Source organism: Pongo abelii, chromosome X, assembly GCF_028885655.2.
Source record: "Pongo abelii isolate AG06213 chromosome X, NHGRI_mPonAbe1-v2.0_pri, whole genome shotgun sequence".
In the NCBI taxonomy this organism is placed as follows: Eukaryota; Metazoa; Chordata; class Mammalia; order Primates; family Hominidae; genus Pongo; species Pongo abelii.
Window position 1 is genome coordinate 70,626,070 of NC_072008.2, and position 16,400 is coordinate 70,642,469.

Genomic DNA, 16,400 nt, shown 5'->3' on the forward strand with positions numbered 1-16,400 from the left:
AAAGATCCTGATCACCTAGCTGACAAATTTTGAACTTTAAGCTTAAAGCAATGAAAAGTCACTCATCTTTTCTAAGCAGTGCAAGAACACCACTAGAGTTGTGTTATTAAAAGATCATCCTGGCAATAAATATCAAACTTTAAGGATAAAAACATTCCTGGATGAAAATGAACATCATTTTCATCTTTTTTTTTCTATATTCTTCTTCATCATTACGAACAAAATCATTCTCTTCCTCAAATACAGGCACTCTGGGAGCTGACCTCATCACCCTTTATTAATTTAGCTAACAATTGCTAACACTAAGGCCCCTTACTATGTGCCAAACACTGGTGATACAGAAATCAATTTAAACAGAGATACTTTTTCTTGAGGGAACTACAGGCTACTCATGAGAAAAAGGCATGGACAAAAAATATCACACTGTAAGGTCATAAGTGTTATAATCAGAGTATTAGTAAAAATATATAATGGTGATCAACGATGATTGATATTTCTAACTTGGATTTTCTCCATGGAGATAAGAAACACAGTATTATGACCAAGTTTGTTTGAGGTGTAGGGTCTAGGGCATGAGGACTCAGACATTCAGGGAGATAAGTTCAATATTAGATTGAATCTACTGATCTGGAGCTAGGGAAGATAGAAAGATAGTAAGCAAGCATGCAGAGACACAACAAAAAGACAAAAGTACAGCGTATTTGGGAACACATTTAATAAAGAACAGGAAAGAAAGAGATGTCGTTAAGAGAACCAAAGAGAATGGTTAGGAAGATAGGTGAATCAGAGGAGTATAGGTAAATTCAACAATTCTCACTGAGCACTATTTGGGATCAAGTGGTCTGCTAGGTATCAGGGACACAAATGAAGAAGACAGTCTCTGCAATTGGCTATGATCCTCTGGCATGAATTTGATGTTTACATCTCATCTGAACCACACTTCTGTGGTTCTGGTGATCAAATTCAGTCTGGAGAGGGAGGGTATTCTCTAAACCATTTGATGACAGGTTTTAGGAAAGAAGAAATGGCTGACAGTCACCTGTTGCAGAGACATTGAAGGGGTTGAGGGCTAGTAGAGAGGCTTTTGGCTTTGTTGATTAGGAGTTCATGGTAATTTTGTGACAATAGTTACCAAGGTTAGTGCAGAAATGCGAATAAGGGACAAAAAGCTAAATTATGGTAGATTAGGAGGTTAAACAGTGAGGTAATCTATGGAACCTACTTTTTAGAGTGATCTGAAGAATGATGTGGTGGTCACTAGAAAGATTTTTTTTTTAAAGTTGGTTGTAACGTGATTATATGTACAGGCTCAGAGATCAACAGATGAGGGACAAAACAGGACAATGTCTGAGGACAGGCTATTTGGTTGATGATCGTTGCGAGAACAGAGCCAATGGAGTAGTAAGAAGCAAGTGTAGTGGGAGTAGTAGATTCCAGTTCTAAAACCCCTTTGCTTAGCTTAGGGGTAAAATGAGAGGTTCCTGAGAGGTTTCAGGCTGCAGCTTGCAGCTCAGAGAAGAATGTTCAGAAGAAAAGTAGGATAAAGGAAGAGGAAGTTGACTTAAACCACAATAGGCCTGGTTCAGATTAGATGGGAGGTTCAACTTCCTGCCAGAGGAGCACCAGTTCATGTGAAGAGAAGTGAGAGAATTTCCTTATTTGTGATCCCCAAAACTTAGATATAATTCTCCTGCTTTGGAGTAAAAATTGATATGGTCCAGCCTGAAGGCAGCAAAAGACGTTAAAATGGACCTTCCAATTGGCATGTGGTATGGAAGACAGTAGAAAAATTGGTTTGAACTCCATCTTAGCTGATTAATTAATTACTTGAAGTAAGTCATTTGAGCACTCTGAGGTTCAATTTCCTTATCAGTGAAAGGTACGACAACTCTCACCTTGTAGAGTTGTTATGAAAATTACATAAGCAGATGTGCGTAAAGCATCTAGCTTGGGACAGAGTAGCCGTTCTTCAACTGTTGTCTGTCTTCCCCCACTTCCTCTGGTTCCCTAGCCCTATCAACACAGTGTACTGGAGTCTCCAGTCCTGCTGGAGATAATGAGATAATGAGAAGATGGGAAAGCCTGTGTATGCTGGGAATTTATGCCACAGTGTCCAAGAACTGATCATCTCCTGGATAGTCAAGGTTCTAGAGAGACCCATAGAGCTTCTTCCCCTTTTCTGTCGGCCGCCAGTGCCAAGACTTGCAGATAAGCCAGGCAGCTTCTAAGACATCTTTTATCATTAGTGGCTCAGGCAAATGAGCTTAATATATGGTTAGAGGTAGTTCCAGGCTCCAAAATATATCTTTCCTTTTCAGAGATAGATGATATCTACTTTGTACCAATAAGTGCACCAGCAGATCGCCCTACAAATCCCAAGGGGACTCAGATTCAGGTTGAGGTCCAGTCTCAAAGAAACCTTCATTGAGGGCCACCCATGGAGGTCCAAAACAGGTCAAGAGAAATCCCCAGACAAATGAGAAAATTCATCCCTCACAGTTTTATTATCACTTTGTAGTTTAGAAAGCTTTTTTCACATGTTAGGTGAGTATATATACATATATATATATTTTTAATATAATATAAATAATGTTTATACTATCACTATAAATTATAGTATATAGTGATATATATTATATATTATATAGTATATAGGTATAGTATATAGTATCACTATAAGTTATCTACAACAAATAATCATATTCATTATAATAATGAAAAATTAACAGGTAACTAGTAAAACAAACACAGTATAATTATTGTTAATATTATGTATGTACACATATATACAAGGCCCGAGAACTTTACTTAGTCTAGATCATTCTTTAGGTCTTAAATATTTTTTGAAGAAAGTCTTCCCTAAACTCCCATATCAGATTAGGTTTACTATTATTTGCTCTTATAATACCCTATATTTATCCTGTATAATACTTATATTTTCATTCTGACATACTTTGGCAAGTGCCTGTGTCCCTCATTTGAATGTGAGTTCCAGGAAGGCAGGGCCTTGGTCAGTCTTGCTATCTTTGACACCCTTGTTACCTAGACCACTTGACCAATCTGTGAATGGGAGAGAGAAGAGGGCCCTTTAAAGACCACACAGTTCACCCTATTTATAAATGGGGAGTGAGGGAGTGATATAGTTTGGATATGTGTCCCCACCCAAATCTCATGTTGAAATGTAATCCCCAATGTTGGAGGTGGGGCCTGGTGGGACGTAATTGGATCATGGGGGTGGTTTCTCATGAATGGTTTAACTCCATCCCCCTTGGTACTGTTGTTGCAAAAGTGATTAAGTTCTCATGAGATCTGGTTGTTTAAAAGTTGTTTAAAAGTCGTTTCTCCTTGATCTCTCTTACCATGTGATGTGCCTGCACCCCTTTGTCTTCCACCATGAGAAGCTTCCTGAGGCCTCCCCAGAAGCAGATGCTGCTATGCTTCCTGTACAGCCTGCAGAACTATGTGCCAATTAAACTTTCTAAAAATATGTAAATTGTCCAGTCTCAGGTATTTCTTTACAGCAATATGAGAATGAACTGATACAGGGAGACCAATACTCAGAGCAAAAAGGAAACTTCCCAAGGTCATGTTATAAGCCATGACACAGCTGGGCCTGGAACTCAGGTCTCCTGACACTCTGCCTAGAGCTATTCTCAGTGAGCCTTCAAACCTGATGGCTTCCAGGAACCAGGTCATCAGGAACCAGAGTCCAAGGAAGGTCAAAGCTTTCAGTATTCAGATATCACCTCATTTTCTGGTCTTGCAGAACAGGAAGATTTTTTTTTTTCATCAACAAATATTTACTGAGAACCTACTATTATAAGCAAGGCAGCTCTAGCACTAAGGATATAGTTAAGAATAAAATAAAATAACTACCCTCATGGAGCTTACACTGTAGTAGGGGACATAAACAATAAACAAAACTATAACATGGTAGAAGCAAAGTCAAAAGGCAAATGACAAACTAGTGGAAATAATTACAATTCTCGTTACATACAAAGGAAAAATCTCTCTAACATACAAAGTATGCCCAAAATCAATTAAGAAAAAGAAATCAGCAGTCTAATTGAAAATTGGGTATGACAGACATGGTTCCTGCTCTCATGGAGTTTGCAATTGAGTGGAATAACCCCCTTTTTTCTTTAAGGCTAGGGGAAACAGCTAGGCAGCAGGGTTTGAGGGGGCCAAAGGATATGGTGAGTCATTGAGTAGCCTCTTTTATGCCATCTTAGGGATAAACTTCTAAATTTTAGAATTTGGAATTCTAAATTCTAACAAAATTATAAATCTCAGCTTTGCCACTTACTAAATATGTGACGTTGAAGGAAGTTGCTTAATTTCTTCATGCTTCAATGCCTCCATTTGTGAAACAGAAATGATTCTTATTTTATAAGGTTATTGAGAGTAATAAGTGATATAATAGAGAGTGAGAGTAGGTGGTACATAATAAGCACTCAACAAAAGTGTTTTTCTTCCAATTCCCAGTTTCTATTCTGCCTAGATCTGAGAATAGAAGGCAGTGTCCCTTCTGATGCCAATATGAAGCTTTTCTGCTTCTTACCTTGCATTATCTGGCCGTTACAGGAGCTCTCAGGATTCCACTTTGAAAGCCCATGAGGTATCAATTTTTTAGGGATTGACTAATTCCTGAATCAGTGCCAAATCTAGTTCTAGCAAATGTTTAGCTGTGGTGAAAGCTCAAGGGTCTGCTCTAAATTTTCTTTTTGTTTCCCAAAAGGCACAATTCTTGCCCTTCCTTTACTCAGAAGACAAACTAAGAAGATGAAAATAGTCTGTGTGTGCCAAGTCAATGATATCAGGAGCAACTACCCCAGTCTGAATTAGGAAATATCTCTATACTGATATATAGATAGATGCAGATATAGATATAGATATATTCATTTAATTTTTTATTGTAAATTTATAATTGTATTTGTGGGATACAAAGTGATGTTATGATTTATGAATACAATGTGGAGTAATTAAATTTAATATATCCATTGCCTCAAATACCTATAATTTGTTGAATAATTTGAAATATACTGTCTTAGCAATTCTGAAACATGCAATATACTATTATTAACTGTATTCACTATGCTGTGCAATAGATCTCAAAAAAACCCTATTCCTTCTGTTTGAAACTTTGTACCCTTTGAAAATTATCTCCCCATTCCGCCCACCCCCAAGCCTCTGTAACCGTCATTCTACTCTCTGCTTCTATAACTTTCATTATCTTAGAATCCACATGTAAGTGAGATTATGTGGCATTTGTCTTCCTGTGCCTGGCTTATTTCACTTCACGTAATCTCCAATTCCATTTATGTTGTTGAAAATGACAGAATTTCCTCTTATTTATTTATTTTTTGAGACAGGGTTTTCCTCTGTTGCCTAGGCTGGAGTGCAGTGGCTATTCACAGGTGATCATAGTGCACTACAGCCTTGAACTCCTGGGCTCAAGTGATTCTCCTGCTTCAGCCTCCCCAGTAGCTGGGACTACAGCTGTGATGTGAATAGTGGGAGTGAGAGACAGACTGGAGTGAGAATATATATTTTAAATAAATACATGTTTGTTCCTTCCGAATATACTATTTACAACAGGCTATTGAAAGTTGATTCCTCATTCCTTTCTTCATTGTCCATTTAAAATTGTTCCCAAGGAAGTGTATATTTAGGGCAACTTGAATCTATGCTCCTGAGTTGCGGCTCTCAAGCTTGGCCCAGATAAACTCTTTACTCATTTTAAGGAAAAACAAACAAACAAACAAACAAACAAAAAAAAAACAGCTGCTGCTTAGTAAAAATCTTTAGGTGGGTCATTATAGGAAATAGATTAAAATGGTTGATTAGGGTCACTTCAGTTATTTCTGCCATAGATGGAAGCTTCTGAGGGACTCTGACTGGGAGTGAGGTATGGCTAGTAAGTAGAACCAGTTTGGTTTTCTGTCTTTAAACAACTCCCTGGAACTCCCATTTTATTTACTTCATTTATTTTGTCTTTCTAAGAAGCTAAACAAAAGCTTCAGCTCAGACTTATCTAATGATCATAAATTGGAAATGAATGAGGTTTTCCTGGAAAAAACTGCCCTTAAAGACTGAGATGATAACTGACTTGAATTTGACATTTCCTAGCCAGAGACATATTATATATTTTTTCTGTAGATTGCTCCAAAATTTCTACCTTTCATAAATTGTTGCATGATATTTAAATCCTACATCTGCCATTTACTAGGTAATTATAGTATCTCCCTCATAAGGTTGTTGTTAGGATTACATAAACTAACATGTGTAAAGGGCTTCAAACAGTGCCTGGCACTTAGTGAGCTCACAATACTTGTTAATTATTGTTATTCCAGTACAAAATGGATCTCCTGATAGGTCCAAGGTCTTTGCCAGATTTCCTCCAGAGCACGTTTGGTGTGTTGGATAGGCCTTTGGGCTACTATTATTCTACGATGTCTATAGATACTCAAAAATGCTCTCAGGCTTATATTTGCCATTTTGTATCAGTAGTCTCCCTATTCACACAAGCTCACCATATTCTTTCGTATCTCTGCACCTTTACTTGGGTCCTTTCCTCTGCCTGAAATGCCTTTCTCTGATTATTGATCCTGTTATCCTTCAAGGCTCTTTTAAAATTCGGCCTCTTCTGTGAAGTCTCTAATCCAACCAGTTGGAATTAACTTTTCTTTCTTGTTTTTTGCCATAGTCTGGACCCCTAAAATCCTAGGCTTGAATATAGAAGGGCACTGCATCACATATATACACTTTCTGGCTTCTCATGTCTCAAACGCCCAACATAGCATACAAGGCCTTTCTTAGTTTGGCCCCCGGCTTAACTCTTCTACTTGCTTTATGCTATTTTTTTTCCTTTGTTCACTCTTTTTCAAGCCATACCAGCCTTTTATCTTCTTGGAATATGCCACATTATTCTCCATCTCAGAATCTTTATACATGTTGCTTCTTCTGCTTGGAACTGCCTTGCGCCCATTATCCACTTGGCTGACTACTTCTCATTTTTCAGTCTCACTTTAAAAGTTACTTACTTTGAGAAGTTTTCTTGACCTATCCAAGTCTGGTGGATTATGTTATCCTGTTATGTGTTCTCCCTGCTCTCTGATCTTCCCCCTTTCTTGACATATTTAAAAAATTTGTTTAATGGCTATTTTCCACCACACTGTATATGTCAGGAAGGCAAGCGTTTTATATGTCTTTTTCACTTCTGCATCTTAAGTACCTTGCACCATGCCTGACACTTAGAACACATTCAACATGTATTTGTTTTGTGAATAAATTTAATCAGACTTATTGTAGAGATGGAAATATGGAGGCCCAGAAAGGGAGAGGGATTTGCTCAAGGTCACACAGAGAATTAGTGGCAGAGAAAAGACTGTAGCCCAGATCTCCTGACTCTTAGTGCAGTTCTCTTTTCCACACATGCACCTCCACTATTGTACTCATTTTTTGAACATGCTCATGTAGCACTCTGGTTTCTGGACTAGACTGTGAATTCCTAGAGGATAGGGCCCATGTCTTATACCTGTTCTGGTCAATACGGTAGCCACTAGCCACATACGGCAATTTAACACTAGAAACATGGCAAGTTCAAATTGAGATGTACTGTTTGTATAAAATACATACTACATTTTGAATAATGTAAAATATCTTATTAATAAATGCTTACATTGTTTACAGGTTGAAATAACATTGTGGATGTATTGAGCTAAATAAAATATATTATTAAAATTAGTTTCACTTAAAAATTTTTCATGTGGTTATTATAATAATTGTGGCTCGCATTACATTTGTATTAGATTGTTGTATATTTCTGTTCTGTTGTATGTTTATTTTTTCCCCTTTTGCCAAGCATAGAGCTTTGTAGCCAGTAGGTGCTCAACACACCCTTGCTGAATATAGTTAAGCTGTAGTTATTGGGTTAATTGCTGCCATTTATCTTGTCAATATCACTGTTTTGTGGGAGCCTCACAGTGAAACTTCTGTCCCCAGGCCCAGGTGTACAAAAAGTTCTTTAGTCCTGGCCTGCGGGTGCCCTACACATTGCATCAGCCTTTGTATTTCCTTTCAGAGGAAACCCCAGTGCAATCCTATGCATAGCAATAACCAGGGTTGAGGTAGAGTGTGTGGACACAAGCCACTTGCACAGGAAGTGGCCTTAGCTTTGCAATTTTCCCTGGGGCCTCTTCTTGAAAGTCTTCTGAAAGGAGGTGGGGGTGAGTGAACAGGAAGATAAACTCAAAGTGAAGGGTGGGGGCTTCTCAGCTCCTTCATGGAGGTTGGATAAGCTAAGCAATGTGGGGACATTGCGCTATGAGGTCTCTTTCTTTTGCTTATGCATTGACTCATTCACTTATTCACCTCACAGTTCTGGGATAACTAGTTTATTCCTAGGCCTAAGAAGACAGTAAAGATCAAACATAGTTCCTACTTTGGGCAGTGCTTGGTCTTCTGGGAGAGGCTGACACCTAAGTGCTGTGTGGATGTTTTTCAAGAGTAGAGGAGGGCAAGGTGGGAAGCAATTAATTTTGCAGGTGGTTGTCAGAGAAGGCTTTCCAGAGACAGTGAGCATCATTTTTTTCCTCTCTATCCTTTAAGATGTAGCCAAAATCCTATTCTTCTGAGAACCTTTCCAGTTACCATCACCTCCTCATCTTCTGCCCTGGGAGAATCTTATATACGTATCTGACGGCACTTCATGCCTTTGTCAAATTACGTATCATATTCCGTAGGGTGACATAGCTCTTGGGGTGCACACCTGTCTTCCATTTCCCTTTAGCCTGAGAATCCTTCAATCTGATGTAAGGACTAAGGCTCAGACAGGCTGTGTGTGATTGTTCAAGGTCACATAATTGATAAGTTACAGAGCTTGGTCTATAACCCAGGGTTTAAGATGCAGGGACTCTGATTCAGTGTTCTTTCTATTCCAGTACTGAAGAAATAAATGAGTGTGTCTGCAGTGTGGGACCCCAGCACTGCCTGCTTGCTCCGCTTGTCAACTATTTTCCCTTCTTTCTCATCTCCCTTCACAAGCACAGGCAAAGCAGAAATCATACAAAATGGGAAAACTTTGTGACTTTTGGTTGCTCTCTGCAGAAGCCTGGACAACAGATCAAAAAGAAGAAGCCCCTTTGTGCTGTTATTGGAAACTTGGCCCTTCCCAGCATAATTTGTGTTTGTGGGCTAAAGAGGAACTCTGAGCACAGTTCCCTTTTCTCTCATTCAGGCCCTATGCATAGATGGTACGATTTTCAGAGCCTTCTGGTTCCTAATGCTCTCTTTTATTGCCCTGTCTTTGGGCTCAAAATAGATACCATTCATTACTACTTTAGGTAAACACATTGTCTCCAGAAACCCCTGTTAAAAGGCCAGTAGTGTACCCTAATTGACAGGGAAGAAAAAAACGTGTGTAGCTAAACTTAATCTCTATGGTATGCGTAGGAAGAAGGGGGTCCCTTTTTAGAAAAGTGCCCACAGGACTACCCTACTTCCGCTCCAAGCTTTAGTCAGCAACCAAAAGAAACAAGAACTGAATCTTTCTAGAAGCTAGATCTGGGGTATTGAAGCCTGAGCCAATAAATTATTCTGGTAGAAGGAAGTTTTCTCCGGAGTGATGTTAGTGCAAGTGAATCCCTATCTCAGGCTTTCACAGAGCCTCAGGTCCTGCAACCATGGGGAAGCCCACAGTGAGTAACGAAGAGCCACAAAGGAACCAGGGAATGTTTGAGTTGGAGTGGTATCCAAGACCATTTAGTCCAACCTCTGTTGGTTAAAGGAGAAACTAATGCCCAGGGAGGTAGTAGAGTGGGGACTAGGGCCCAGGGCTCTTGGCTCACAGGATGTGGTCTTTCTTTTGAACCTGAATTTATAAGAATGTATGTAGCTTGAAAAGATTATTTACCACGGCTTGAGTACCACTCAGGGCCATACTTCCACTAGTGTAGACAGAGGACTGTGACTTGGGCACTGCAATCATTGAAAGCTATCAAAGTATACCCTGAAAGCATTGCCCCTCCCATCCTTCATGCCATCAGAATTCATGGTGGAGGGCACTGCATGATGGGAATTCATCATCTTCCTGGCTGTTAATGGGGACTCCCTGGAGACTGCAAACATGAGGCACTAGGAAACCATTCACCCTCTTTTCACACCTTTCGTGTCCCTCATTAGCCTGAAGGTCACAGTTGAACTTAGGGGTCTGGCACTATTTTTTCTTTCTCAAAGTCAACTACTTTCTTCTCCCTTCCTTGTAGCCAATGTAGGAAAGTAGACGAAAACCTCAACATTTAGAGTTAGACCTGAGTGAAAAATCTGCCTTCTCTATTATTTTCTAGTTTTGTTTCCTTAGACAAGTCACTTTATTTCTGTGTGCCTCAGTTTCCTCACCTATAAATAAGAATAATAATAATACCATGCCAGAGAGTTGTTGAATAAATTAGATAATACACATGAAAAAATATCATAAGTACTCTAATAAATGTGAATTTCCTTATTTATTTCCTTCGGCAAGCTCCAAGATGACAGAATGTGGCCTGTGGTTATAACTGTGCCCCAGGGCCGGCTTCATAGGCATAGGACCTGTACAGCTTCACAGGACTCCATGCTTAGAAGGACCCCACACTTAGTTTAATGTTCTGCTGTCATCATCTTGATGTTCTTAATTTTTACATAAAGGGCCTATCGTTTTCATTTTTTACTGGGCCTTGCAAATTATGTAGCTGGTTCTGTATGCCAGGAGAGAAGTTGGAAGTAAAATGGTATTCCAGGACCAGGAGGCATACTGGCAGAGTGAAAGAACATGTGATTTGGAGTCCATAGGGATGGGTTTAAATTTCAGCTTTCCACTAATTTGCTTTGTGATACTGAATATTTCCTTTTATCCCTCAGAGACTCTGTTTCTCAATTTTGACTACGGGTTTTTTCATTAGATAATGTCTCAGTTCTGGTATTCCAGGTTTCCCTCAATTATTCTGGGAAAATCTCCTTGACCCACAGGCAGAGCCTAGGGCAGCCAGGTGCTTTCTACTCTCTCTCTCTCTGCAGCTTGGAAAGTTAGTGTCTGTTGAAGGTCAGCTGGGAGTTGGTGGAGGCAGGGCAGTGGCCTGCTACTATTGCTGCAGTAGCAGACCCTTTCACAACAGCATTGTTTTGTCATTTTGCACCCAGATTTCCGTTGGCTAACCTCAGTCTTATCTTCCTCATTTCTGTTTCCTGTTGAAGACACCAAGGGCCCTTCAAAACACAGAAGCTTCTTGCTCACGGCAGAAAGTCCAATTCCATCTGGCCCCTGCAGGTTGGTTCAGCACTGGGGAATCAGAGTCCCCTCCATGACCAAGGCACCACTCCACTGACAGGTATGGTATCCATTTGCCCTCTCTTCTTGGATTCTCAAGCTGGGGCAGAGTCCATGGCAGCCAAGGGTGGCTTGGATCTGCCCATCCCATTCTCCTCAGACCCTCCTCAGGGATCAAGGACAAAGGTGGGAGGAAGAAGGTTTCCATTGGCCTTTTATCCTAGAGGTTCTAATAGAGGGGAAAAGGGGATAGGATATTTTCTATCCAATCAGGATGCTTTGGAGATAGTCACATGGAAGTGGAATGTTCTTTGGACCCAGGAGTCAGGAAATTTGAGTAGCCGTCCTTGTTTTACCATTTACCCAATGTGTATCTTTGGGTAAGTCCTTTCTCCAATCTAGGACACAGTTTTTTCACCCCTTTTGCAAAATAAAAAAGTAAAAAGAGGAAAAGAATGATTAGATAGATGCTGTCTAGAGACCCATAGTTATTAGATTCCTTATTTTCATGATTGTCAGCCCTCTGTCAAGAAAGAAGATGAGAGTAATCTTTGCATATGTAACCGTGGGTGGGGCTGAACACATTCAAGAGGAGAGTGCTGGTGGTAATCCATATAGCACTCTCTGAGAGGCATGACTCAAAGATGAAAGCCTCTTTTCTAGTCCAATCTTTGACTCCTAGAGATTCAGAATTCAAAGACTCTTAGAGACTAGGTACATATGGAAGAAACTGATGTCCAGAAAGAGGAAGAAAGGGACTTGCCCGAAGTCATACAGAGAATCTGTAGCACAGCTGGGTCTGGGCTCCCAGGTCAGTCCTAGGAGGACTGAGACATCAAGCAGCAGGACCTGTCCTGTAACTGACCCAGTTGGGCCTCCTCATTCTAGAGGCAGTCTGGAATTTTTAGGCATGGTCCTGAGGACTTCTTCTTTTCCTCTATTTTTCTTTCAGGTACTTGGCTCATTCTGAGTGTTCAGAGCTTCCTACACACCTACTTACCCCTCCTTCTTCTGGTCTATTCCCTCCAATTCCCTCCATAAAAACTGACTCATCCTTTGCATCAACAATAGTGGCTTGGTGAAGCTCTCCAATAGACGATTTTGCATTTCATATGGGGAAAAATGATGTTATTCTAAGTAATATAACAGACCAAGAGAAGAGCTTTCAAATTCCCTTAATATCATCCCACATAGACATTTATCTCTTCTTTCTATGGGTCTGGTGAACATTTCTCAACTGAATGTGATTTTCTTACATACACTCCATTGGAGAGGCATGAACAGCAAGAGTGGAAATGAAACCAGTCTAGTTTCAGCTCAGCCACTAACTCCTTCCATTAATACTGGAGCAATGTTGTCTATAAGGCTTTACAAATTTCAAAGTACTAATAATTTTTAGCCCCTTTTATGCCTCCTTTCCAGGCTTTCTGGAGGTGAATAAAGTCAGAAAAGGCATTCAAAAGGCTGTGAACACCTCCAGCTTATCTAGGTCTTCTTACTGGAGCTGGCAGCCAATGAGGGTAATGACACAAAAAAGGTAACAATCCATTTCTTTTTTTCCTGCCATCCCCAACTCAGACTCTGTTAATCAGCTTGCTTGGCTGGCCTCCAACCATAGGTCCAGGGGCTGAGACAAGGTCCTTTTGAGCTCCTATGTGGGAGGCTCTGGAAAGCTTAGCAACACTTTCCAACAACTTTGCCAGGTAAGTCTTCTTGTCCCCATTTCCAGAGAAGACAACTGAAACCCCAAGAAAGACTTGCTCAAGCCATTATTGGCTAGTTGATGGCCAAGACAGCATTAGAACACAAGTTTGTCTGATTCTTTCATGCCATATTTGGTGACCATGACTGCTGCTTTTGCTGCTGGGTGGCTTAGGCTGAATTGGGTAGGTAGAAAAGGAAGTGAGGGAGTGAAAGAGCTTTAGTTTTGAGATTACTGCCAGAACTTAAATTGAAGGGGTATGTTACCTCCTTACATTCAATTAAAAGAATTGAGCAAGAAAAGACACTGAGTGTTTTCTTGTTGAAAGACAAGGCTGAATCCCTCTGTCTTGCCTTTGCTTGGACAGGGCTTTCCAGCCTCATGGGGGCAGTTTATCATTTCTGGTAACCTTGTGATGTTTGCCACTTTTCATGACAATATTTAATGTAGACCAGCTACCTGCTCACAGATCAACTGCCACAGCTGGTAAGGGCAGTAATTTGATACCAGCAACCTGGCATTTTTAGCAACAGGATCTGATTGTTGCCAAGGGAATTCTCCCAGAAGTTTCAGACCTGACCCTGCTTCTGGCAGCTTCCTTATTGCCCTGGTGGCTTGTGGGTTCAGTGATCCCAAATGCTGCTTTGCAAAGCTATTGCCTGTTTTTGCCCTCTTTGTTGATGTGTCTCCTGTTTTCCAGAGGGATATACAGAGAAGGGGGGCAAAATAACCAATGAGGAAAGCTGTATAAGGCATACTGCTGAACTGCAAAAAATTTATTGTATAAACTTTACAAGTCTCCTCCCCAGCATGAGCCTTTGTTATCTCATTTATAACCTAAGTGAGTGAGACTAGATGATCTTTAAGGGCAGTTTAATAGCTGCCATTCTTGAGTCCCTATGGGTCAAGAGGATCATGTTAGGCAAGGCTGAGACCACAAGAAATCAATGTCACACCTGTCCAGATCCTGCTAAATCAATTGCCAATAGCTCTTTCTTTCATTTTGGTCGTACAACCACTACTTTTTGAGCGTTTGTTGTGTATTGAATACTGAACCAAAGGCTTTACATGCATTATCCCCTGTCATTCTCACAATAACCTTATGAGGTAGGTACTATACTTACATACATTTTGTGGGTGTAGCAAACTTGAGCTCAGAGAGGTGAAATGATGTATCCAAGGTTGCCTAGCTAGCTAATGGAAGAACTAGGATTTAAGCTCATGTTTAACCTCAAAGCCTATGTGCATAACCACAGCTCTGAAAACGCAGCTTGGGAGAATTGAGAAGAGGGAGCAAGGATGCTGACTCTAGGGTCTGGTACTTTCCTCAAGTCAGGGAGGCAGGATGATGACCAAATTTTCCCCTCTGTGCTGCATAGAGGAACCCACTGAAGCTTGGGACCCCTAGAAATGCCATAGTTACAGGACTCAGGCCTGATGAGCTTCCAGCTGAGCACTGGGTGTCACTCGGGCTTTACCTGCTTATCTTCAGGATCTCTCTTCTGGTTAGGAACCTTATGCCTATTTTGCTCACTTCCCTATTCTGGTGCTTTGGCTGGTCCTTTGAGCAAGATCCCCGGGGCTAAGGGTGTGACTTCATCACTCCTTTCTCTCTCTTTCCCTCTAGGGTCACATCTCCCAGGAAGATCTCACTTCCCCACAGAAGCTCTTGGCCTGGCCTCCTGCAGTGCCACGCTCCGTGTATTTGACAAGCTGAGTTAGACACTCCGTGTGGTAGAGTGTCAGTTTGTCAAATACCCCAAGTGCGGCACATGCTTACCAGCTCCAGGCCAGGGCAGATGGTATATGACGAATGGACTGCCAGCTGGATACAAGGATGCTTACCAAGCACCAAGTTCTCACAAGTTATTTTACGTGACTCTGCAGGAACTGAGGCATTATATCTGAGGACACCAGGGGAAAAGTGTGGCATCTCTGGGAAATACAGCCCTGGGCTGTGTCTACACATACCATGAGAGTGCTGATGGGGGCGCAATAGTCTTGAAAATGTATAAAGCATCCGGGAATGGAAGTGCTCTTTGATTCATTATTATTTTCTTCCTTCATATTCGCCTCCCAGAGTCTCCTATCTAGGACATCAGAATTCTCACACAAGCATCATGGCTTACCTGAGTAAGCAGGGCTTAGAAATTCACTTTCTTGATACTCAGTCTTGCCTTCTAAACACTCCTTGATCTTGCCTACCTCTCCCCTTTTCCACATGTCTTTTCCTCTAGGAACACTTTCTCCATTTATTCCTGCCTGTCCAATTCTTCCGTATATTTCCTGGACCAGCTAAAGTCCAGTGTTTCCAGAGACTTTTGAAAGTCAACTTAACACTTTTTCCTTCTTTATTCACAAAGCACTTCTTCCCTGTGCCCTGGTGTGTGCCCCTTTCTCTCCTACTGTCTAATAGCACCTCTTGAACTGTCAGTGGACTTTTCTAGGGGTATTCTTGAATTCCCAACTAGATTGTGAGCTTCTGGAAGACAAGGCTATGTCTTTGATTGTTGTCTCCCCTACCACAGCCCAGTACTTTAGTTACAGAAAATAATAAATATTTACTGATTGATTGACTTTCCTCTTGTCTACTAGCTTTAGGTTTGGGAGCCAAATTCTACCCTGGATTTTGAAAACAAAATCAAACTGTGAACACCACAATGTTACAGAGCATATGAGGTAGTAGCCAGCATGAAGGATTTTTTCTTCCTGAGAAACAGTGTCAAGGGCTGGAGGAAGAGGGTAAAATAGCAGACTCAGAGGGCAAATAAATTTTGGTACTACTTGGTTACACAAGGTTATACAGGTGCTTTCTTGTAGGATTTTTCAGAGCCTTTAATAGTCTAATGTTGCATTGAGACTCTCAAAGAGGAAACCATAGAATGAGGCATTTGCCATACCTATCTGATCATGAATTTTCTTTTCCCCCACAGCCTTCTCCTGTGTCAATGTCCAGTGAAGCACGATTTGGGAAACTGTCCTAGAGAAACTTTATACCTTCCCTCTCTTCTGGAGATCTTTTCCTCTTTTCACTCATCTACTTTCCCCAACCAGCCATCTGCCTAAGAAAGGTCCCATGTTATCATCTCATTTTTGTTTAGCCTCTGCAGCTGTGGACTATCTTTATTACACAGGAATTCTTTACTAGCTTGTCCTGTATTTAAAAGTATTCTCAGTTTTGAGGCAAAGATGATCCAGATGCTGCAATAAATATATGCATTGAGGAGTTCACAGGCCTGACTTTTGTTCTCCTTTCTACCACTAACTGTGTTTTTCTTCCTCTCTGAGCTTCATTGTCTCATCTCTAATATGGGAGTATTAGAATCAGTGATCTCTAGGCTCTTTAAGATGAATGACTTTGAGATATCCCTGGGAGTCCTTAGCTCTTATGGA

General features: G+C 40.8%; 1 long non-coding RNA gene across 2 annotated transcripts; it reads left to right on the forward strand.

The window, feature by feature from the left end:
* The first annotated feature begins 11,175 nt into the window (after window positions 1–11,175).
* On the forward strand, window positions 11,176–16,238 carry LOC129052944 (uncharacterized). Of its 2 annotated transcripts, none has more exons than XR_010138971.1 (2): window positions 11,176–11,366; window positions 12,884–16,238. It is a non-coding gene; the product is annotated as an uncharacterized LOC129052944 (long non-coding RNA). The 2 variants fall into 2 exon arrangements; XR_010138970.1 differs by having other exon boundaries at window positions 14,635–16,238.
* Window positions 16,239–16,400: the final 162 nt, after the last annotated feature.